Here is a 9337-nt window from a genome sequence, read left to right as displayed (position 1 = left end):
TGGTAATTAAATTTCTACTAAAAAAATTCGTCTAGCTAATTTGTAGCATTAGATTTGCATTGATTGAAGATTACATAGATATCTTTATTATCGTCCGTCGATAAAGTAGAAAACTTTCTTTACAGGTAATTAATTTTCTACTTTAGAAATTTGACAATATTATTAATTAGCTAAGCTGTATCATTTGATTTGCATTGACTGAAGATTAAACAGATATCTTTATTGTCGAACGTCGATAAAATAGAAAACTTTCTTTACGACAGTCGGTAATTAAATGTTTAAATCAATAATAAAAATTATTTTTTTTTTTAATAGAAAAACAATTTTTCTTAGAGAAATATAAAAAGAAAATTATTTCTATCTGAAAAAACAAATTTGATATTATTTTCCGAGTAATTTTGATTTGACCCAGTGAAACCATGTTTTCGTTGGAAACTCGAGAGAGTTTATTGTCGAATGGGTCAAGTTTACTGGACTTGCCTAATTCCGTAAACCCTTTTGGGTTTGTACTCTTGTGTTTAAGTCTTGTATTTGGCTTTTGAATACTTGTCCACTTTCCCTACTCATCGTAGAGGGATCCTTCTCTCTCGCTCTCTCTCTCTCTCTCTCCCCATTTTCAAGTCTCCCGCTGCGTACCATTAATGTTCAACCCCAGTTACAATTTTGGCTAGTGACCTTTCGACGAATTGCGACACGTTCTAAATGACGATAATACAATTAAAATTCGATTTACACGAAATCTCTTCTAAGAGGAAATTTTCACAGTAGTTTAATCGTTAATTGAGTAAAAAAAAAAAACACAGAAGCGTGGGTGGAGCTTTATAAAATGCAGACTTTTCTAATTCATTAGTAAAGTTTGATTAGTTTTCGCGCTTGCAAAAAAAAATTCTCTGTAAAAAAAAATTTTTTTTTTTTTGAATAATAATTTTAATTTATTTTTCTTTCGTGAGTGTTTGAATTTATCTTAAAATCGCCATCGTTTTAAATTATATTTGCTAATTTTTTTTTTTTTTTTTAATTGGATTTTTGAATTTTAACCTCTTTCAAGTGCCACGTGGTCGCGGAAGTGTTCAAATTTTCTTTAAACGTTGTTCGTTCGATATATGTGTGAAAAAGGCATGTTTAATGTATAATGAAAATTTAATCAGTTTGTTTTCGGGAGTGTACGAAATTTTTAAAATCGCGTGTGAGTGTTTTTTTTTGGTAAAAATTTGGAACAACTTTGAAATGAAGATCGGAACCACATGATGTTCAAGGTAAGAATTAAAAAAAAAAAATTTCTAATTAATTTAAAAAATTAGTAAATATTGTTCCAAAAGTAAAAATAAGCAAAAAATAATTTTTACGAATAAAAAATTGGGCGTTTTTGTAACTTTTAACCTATATGACAAGGAAAACAATAAAAGGTCATATATATTAAATTACAATTTAACGATGTTTATATATATATATATATGATTCTGTGAAAAAATGTTCTCTTAAGTTTAGGATCAATATATGTATATGCGCAGTTAAGATTACAATCCGAGTTTATACGTGCCAAGACGTAGTTTGTTTCTGAAATCGATGGAAACAACAAAAGAAAGCTTTTCATATGCACAAAAAGACGCACGTGGCATCGCCATGGATAATAATTTAAAAATTATTATTATTTTTCTTGGATTTATGAAAAAAAAAAGTACGACCTTGCATTCTATCAGAAGGTGAAGTTTGATTATTTTTTGTCAAATTTAACTTTCATATATTATTTATTGTCAGCTATATATGCTCTTTTTATATGTGGATTTAAGGCCAGGTCCAAGTGAGGCAGCGCCATCTACATTGAAACTAAAATTTTGGAAAATTTTCAACAGCCTTTTCTTGTAAACAAGAAGGTAAAATGCTTTTTCCATTATGGATAATTGATTATTGGCGAGATATACACCAGCTAAAACTTTTTTTGAGTTAAAATAATAAAAAAAATTTCATGTCAATAAGATAAATATGAGCACTTTTTTCACAAAAACTGTAACAGTACTTTCTCAGAAATTACAATCAAAAATGCAATTTCCATTCGGAAAATTAATAAACGCTAAAAAATACACGACCTAAGATTTACCAATCACGAAAATAACAAAAAAAAATTTTATTAAATATTTATCATATTGATACTGCTTTACTAATTGTGACAGCCCTTTGGTAGATTATGTATTTCAGGTGGTTAGCAACAGCGCCAATCTTCTCCTTTCGGCAAAACTGCGAAACGTCTGGTGACATATATAACCTGCCAAACGGCTGTCATAATGAGTAAAATATGTTATGTTAAAATACTTTTTTTTTTTGTTATTTTCGTGATTGGTAAATCTTTGGTCGTGTATTTTTTAGCGTTTATTAATTTTCCAAATGGAAATTGCATTTTTGATTGTAATTTCTGAGAAAGTACTGTTACAGTTTTTGTGAAAAAAGTGCTCATATTTAATTTATTGACATGAAATTTTTTTTATTATTTTAACTAAAAAAAAGTTTTAGCTTGTGTATATCTTGCTAATAATCAATTATCCATAAAGGAAAAAGCATTTTACCTTCAAGTTTTCAAGAAAAGGCTGTTGAAAATTTTCCAAAATTTTAGTTTCAATGTAGATGGCGCTGCCTCACTTGGGCCTGGCCTTAAATAACAGAAATATTTAAAGCTCTTCCTACTCACAGAAAGCAAGGTATACTTTCCTATAGCTTTTCTGTCCATTTTTTTGTTTTACCATTTACATTTTTTGTTCCCATGGTTAAAAATTTACAAAAAAATTTTCCAAATTTTTTTATTACAGACTTTTCGTAAAGAAAAACTTAGAAAGTAATTTTTTTTGCCCTCCTTTAAAAATTCGTTAACACAAGAGAAAAAGCTTAGCTTTTTTTTTTTCTTCAACCGAAATGAGAACAGACTCAAACAGAATAATAAAATCAGGATCAATAGATTGTGTCCTCAAGAGAGAGAAAAGGAGAGAGAGAAAGAGACAGAGAGAGAGAGAGAGAGAAAATGCAGCGATTTCCTTTCTCTCGTATACGTTCAAGGTGCTTTCCGGCTTTTCCCGGGAGTAAACAAAAGCTTCATGGTGTATATGGGAGGGAGGAACATATTATCCACCAGAGAGTTAGGTCGAACGCGCACGTGGAAAAGTGGTGGGGGGGGCGAAAATACACGAGAGGAGTAACTAAACTTTGGCTGGAGTAGGATTTAGGTTTGTGAGAGAGGAGCTTTTACGCATTTGGCTTAGGAGAACACGTGTCAGTGCCCACGAGTCGAAGGTTAAAACAACCAGAATATCAATTCCGTTGAAATCGGATTTTTTTTTTTGATAGAAGAAGGACGGGGAAGAAAAAAATTGATATTTTGTTGTATTAATTTAAAATTTTTTTATTACAAACATAAAACCAGGAAAAATATGTTATTTATCAAAAGCTTTTCACGTTTTAGACTGTAATACCAAAAAATCTTTATTTTAACAAAAGCTTTTAAACGTTTAAAACTGTAGATTTTAGAAATTTTAAATTTTTCCCAACCTTTTCAACGTTTATGATTATAAATACTGGAAACGTTAAAATCGAAAGCTTTTTAACGTTTGACAAATAAATCTCAGAATTTTGAAATTTTAAAGAAGCTTTTCAACGTTTAAGTTTGTAAATCAAAAAAATTTAATTTAACTGAAGCTTTTTAACGTTTTAACTGCAGATCTCTTGGTAAAGTTCAAGTTATCGAAAGCTTTTCAACGTTTAAAAAAGTAGATCTTAAAAATCTCTAACTTTTTAAATTTTTTCCAACGCAAACCTCTTGGTAACCCTTAATTTCCAGAAAGCTTTTTAACGTATAAAATTGTTTCAAACTAGAAATCTTTAATTCAACGAAAGTTTTTCGGCGTTTAAAATAAACAATATTTGATATATTTAATTTAACGAATTCAACGTTTAAAGTTGCAAACTTCAGAAGTCTGTAATTCAATAGAAGCTTTTCAACGTTTAACTCTAAAAAATTTCAAATTTACAACAGCTGCGTTTTTTTAAGAAAATGTTAAATTAACGTTTATTACTGAGCTTTTACAGCTTTTAAAATAATAAAAATTGGATAAATTCAAACAGCTTTTGTTGAAAGAAAACTAAAATATAATCGATTTCCGGATATCAAAGAAAATATATTAAAAAATCTATTACCGAAAAAAAAGGAAAAATAAAGCGTTTTATCCTCAACATATATATATATAGATGAAAGAGGTATATAGTAGATGAGAGCTTTTTGAAGAGAGAATCCCTTTCGCATCTTCAATTTCACTCTAGTCAGCTTTATCAGAAGTCGAGCCCTGGGCTTTTCGGGAGGTTCCGGATGGACCCGAAATGTAAAGGGAGATAAGATGGCTCGCACGTGTTTTCACGAAAAGTTTACGCGAGATCTACTCCTGTTCTTTCCCCCAACCCCCTCATCGTATTTTCATCCACCTTCTTGAGCAACCCCTTTTTACCCCACCCTTGAATTTATACCCCTGTGGACCATGTTGTATATATATATATATATATATAGTTGCCCGCAGGACCCTCCAACCTTTTGCCACTGTCATTCACAGAATAACCCAAATATCCCCCACCCCCCGCAAACTCACATGACACGAAGGAACATTTCACCCCCTTTTTCAGCCTTAGGGGACAGTCACCTGTGATTTTTCAATTACCTGTCACGGACATTACATCATTCTAAATTTTCAATTTAGTTACGTTTAATAAAGATATTACTTTGTGTAGTATTTAAGTTATCAAAAGCTTTTTAACATTTAAAATTATTAAAAAATTTTAAATTAAGCAAAACCTTTTCAATGTTTGAGAATGTGAATTTTAGAATTTTGTAATTTATCACAAGCTTTTCAACGTTTAATTATAGATATGACAAATGTTCAATTTATTAAAAGCTTTTCAACGTTTTAAACTGATAAACTTACAATTTTCCTATTTTTTGAAAGCTTTTCAACGTTTTAAACTCAGGAAAATATAAATCTCAAATTTAACAAAATTTTAACGTTTAAACAGCTATGAATTTCTTAATAGTTTTTAATTTTGTAAAAGCTTTTTAACGTTTAAGTCGAAAAATTAAACAAAATCTAACAACTTCATTTCAGTACTCAAAATATTAACTATTATGAATAGTTAAATAATTGAAAAGCTTTTTAACGTTTAATGTTTTTAAACCAAAATAACTTACAGAAAGCTTAAAAAATTTTATAACTGTAAAACTATTACAAATATTAATTTAACAAAAGCTTTACAACGTTTAAGATGGTAAATTCTAAAAAAATTAATTTATCGAAAGCTTTTTAACGTTTTAAACTGATAAACTTACAATTTTCCTATTTCTTGAAAGCTTTTCAACGTTTTAAACTCAGGAAAATATAAATCTTAAATTTAACAAAATTTCAACGTTTAAACTGTGAATTTCTTAATAGTTTTTAATTTTGTAAAAGCTTTTTGACGTTTAATGTTTTTAAACCAAAATAACTTACAGAAACCTTAAAAAATTTTATAACTGTAAAACTATTAAAAATATTAATTTAACAAAAGCTTTACAACGTTTAAGATGGTAAATTCTAAAAAAATTAATTTATCGAAAGCTTTTTTAACGTTTTAAACTGATAAACTTAAAATTTTCCTATTTTTTGAAAGCTTTTCAACGTTTTAAACTCAGGAAAATATAAATCTTAAATTTAACAAAATTTTAACGTTAAAACAGCTATGAATTTCTTAATAGTTTTTAATTTTGTAAAAGCTTTTCAACGTTTGAGTCGAAAAATTAAAGAAATCTAACAACTTCATTTCAGTACTCAAAATATTAACTATTATGAATAGTTAAATAATTGAAAAGCTTTTTAACGTTTAATGTTTTTAAACCAAAATAACTTACAGAAAGCTTAAAAAATTTTATAACTGTAAAACTACTACAAATATTAATTTAACAAAAGCTTTACAACGTTTAAGATGGTAAATTCTAAAAAAAAGTAATTTATCGAAAGCTTTTCAACGTTTAACGTTTATTTAAAACTTTCAAAAGCTTAAAACTTTAATCTTTTTGTTATCTTGAATTTATCGAAATATTTCAGAACGTAGAACATTTTTTTACATAAATATATACATATATATTGACTTATATTTCGCGTATAGGTAAGAAGGAGGGAGGTGGGGGTGATTTTCTCTTTGCTACATCACTGGAGAAAGGCAAGCTCTAGCTTTAGCTTATATATATATATATATATATATATATATATATATATATATATATATATATATATATATATATATATATATATGTGAGTCCCTTTTGCCGAGTAAGGATAATTGTGGGAGGAGGGTTGAAATGGAAGGAGTTGTTAGGGGGTTGAAGGGGGGTGGGGGGGGGACTTTACGCACCACGTGCTTCGGTCGGTTATGCGTGCAAGTTTTGCGGGGCATCGATCGTCCTTTCTGTATACTGTACACTGTGTTCGCACATCTCACACGCATTGCGCTTATTTTTCTCGGGTCGCTAGTGACGAGTTTTTCCGCGCGCACAACACACGCACTTTCAAACAAGAAATATATATGGAGGCCACTCTCACTCACTCACTCACTCATTTTCTCTTCTTCTTTCTCTTTACACTTTTACGGATTCCAAGTCACTTGAGGGGAAAAAAAATTATGTTCAGTTGGTCGAAATTGAGATTTGCAAAGCGACAGAAAGAGAGAGAGAGAGAGAGAAGAGAGGCAACAAAAATAAACTTTACTTGGAAAAAAGCATCTCAACGTTTAAAAATTGAGAAAGCTGTAAATTTTAAATTTTAAAAAAAGCGTTTATAACTGTAATTATTTGGAAATATTTATAATCTACAATCTAAAAAGGTTAAAAAGGTTTCAACAAATTAATATATTTAATTTGTCGAGAGCTTTTTAACGTTTAAAACTGTGGATTTTAATTATTTTTAATTTTTACGAGCTTTTTAACGTTTATGATTATAAAAATTGAAAATATTTGAATTGAATAAAAGCTTTTCAACGTTTACAACTAAATTTCAAATTAATAATAATAAAATACCAATAAATTAAAAATAAATAAGTAGTAAAAAAAAATCTAATTTAGTAAAAGCTTGATAAGCATTTAAAATTTTCAAAACATTAAAATTTTAACTTCAATGAAAGCGTTTCAACGTTTACGACTAAAAATAATTAATAAAGAACTTTATTAAAAAAATTTTTCCTAAACCAAAATCATCGCTAAACAATTTTTTTTTTTCTGTAAACATAAACACACATGGAAAAAGAGGAAGCCTGGAAACGAATAGCATAAGGAAAAAGGAAGAAGAGAACTCGAGACTGCTCTGTGGGGTAGTTAGCAGAAGTTCTCTAGTATAGTTACGGGATGGGGCGGTGGGGGGAGGGGTTCCATGGGAGAGGATAGGGGGGGGCGGCAAAGTTGAGAAAGAGTGTAGATAGGGTGCAATGGAGAGAGGAATGGTTATAAGGTAGGAGGGGAGGGGGTGGAGGAGAGAGAGGAAAGGAGTGAGAAGGGAGATATGGATCTCTAAGCAATAAGAGTGAGACAGATATAGTGCGTACGCACACGCACACTAAAAGGAGCGATTGGAGTGAACGGATCGTTGGTTTTCTCGCTTGGTGCGTGGTTGTGAGAGAGCGGCCCCCTGTTGCCATAGCGACCAGTAGCAGTAGCCACGCATTGATCGCAGACTCCCGGTGTGGTGCGTTGAGTTGCGAGAGAGTGCGTGGAATTGGAGACGAACGTTTTCAAGAGAGAGAGAGAGAGAGAGAGAGAGAGAGAAAGATGGAGAATGCGAAGCACATGCACAAAGAATCTTTAGGTCCACCTTTCGCAAAAGTGATGAAGGAAGAGAGAAGGAATCACATTTTGTTCCTTTTTGAAACTTTTGCATTTACCACAAAAAAATCCTGATTTTTTTTTTTTAGAAAGAAAAAACAGTATATTTGATAGCTGGATGAAAAAATTATGTTTTCCCCCTAAATTTTACAGGAAAAATGAAGAATTTTCGATAAAAATTAATTTTTGCCCTATGGGGGGAAAATAGCTCGGGGGTTAAGTACTCGACGACGTAAAAAATAATCTAGGGTTCGATTCTTCCCAAAATCAATTTTTTTTTTATTGTGTTAATATTTTTCACTTTAAGTGTAATTTTTAAATATATATATTATAAATATATAAAAGAATATAATATATATATTAATTATACACAAAAATAAATATTTTTCAAGAAGTTAAGAATTTTTTTTTCTATATTCGTAAATTAAATTTAATATTAATTAAAATATTTTTAATAATGCCTAAATTAAAAATATAACTATTTAAAAAAAAGGCAAATTAGGAAAATAGAAAACTATATTTTCCAAGAAATTATCGGGAGTTTTTAGGAAAAAATGGAATTGTAACGTATACTAAATGATGTGAAGCCATCGATCTCTCTATATGTTGAGAGTTGAAATTTCTTTTGAGAAAAAAAAAATAGATGGCATCATCATAAATCAGTTATTTCGAGTAACATTTATTTTACTTTCAAGTCCGGCCCCGAGATTCGTATAAAATATATATACAAAAAAAAAAGATATAGTTTGAAAAAGCTCCAAATGCGACAATACAACATCATTTTTTGGTGACTATTATAATTCAGGCCAGGAAGCTGTGCCAGAATATATATGCAACTTTTATATATATAGTATTATATATTTACAAAAGAAGACTTCTCCATTTTCTATAAGTTTGTTCCTTTTACTCTATTTGCATTTAATGTTGTTTGACCAGCAGCTCAAGTGCAAACCTCGTACCTGAGTTCTTTTTTTCTCATTTTTCTCTCGCAATATTTTGGGATCAAAATCATCTATAATTTCCTTCCTTTTATTTCATTCCCCCGAGAGCAAATAATTGCCCAAAACTTATTTTTTCCATGTCATACGATCTTCTTGTGACTTTTGTATACATTTAACTTTTCACGTCACAATATACATATATATGACGTTATAAAATAAATATTAAAAATTCATTTTTCATGATTTTTAATTCTTTTTTAATTAAATTACTCTTTTTAATTTTATTTTATTAAAAATTATTACTTTTATTATTTTTCAATGTGAAATAATTTTACATTTGCAATACAATGCTAAGAAAATTAAAATCTTTATTACCGACTGTTAGAAAAAACTATAATCGATAAATTAGAGATTTACTTTATCGACAGTCGGTAAAGAAGATTATTAGCAATTTTTCTATTTTTAAAAGTTGACATTTTTGTCAGGAAATAATTCTCCAATTTTTTTTTATTCGAGACCAATT

Source organism: Leptopilina boulardi, unplaced genomic scaffold (genome assembly GCF_019393585.1).
Source record: "Leptopilina boulardi isolate dan_hultmark-lab unplaced genomic scaffold, ZJU_Lbou_2.1 LbouV2_4, whole genome shotgun sequence".
NCBI classification, from domain to species: Eukaryota; Metazoa; Arthropoda; class Insecta; order Hymenoptera; family Figitidae; genus Leptopilina; species Leptopilina boulardi.
Note: the sequence above shows the minus strand (reverse complement) of the source record.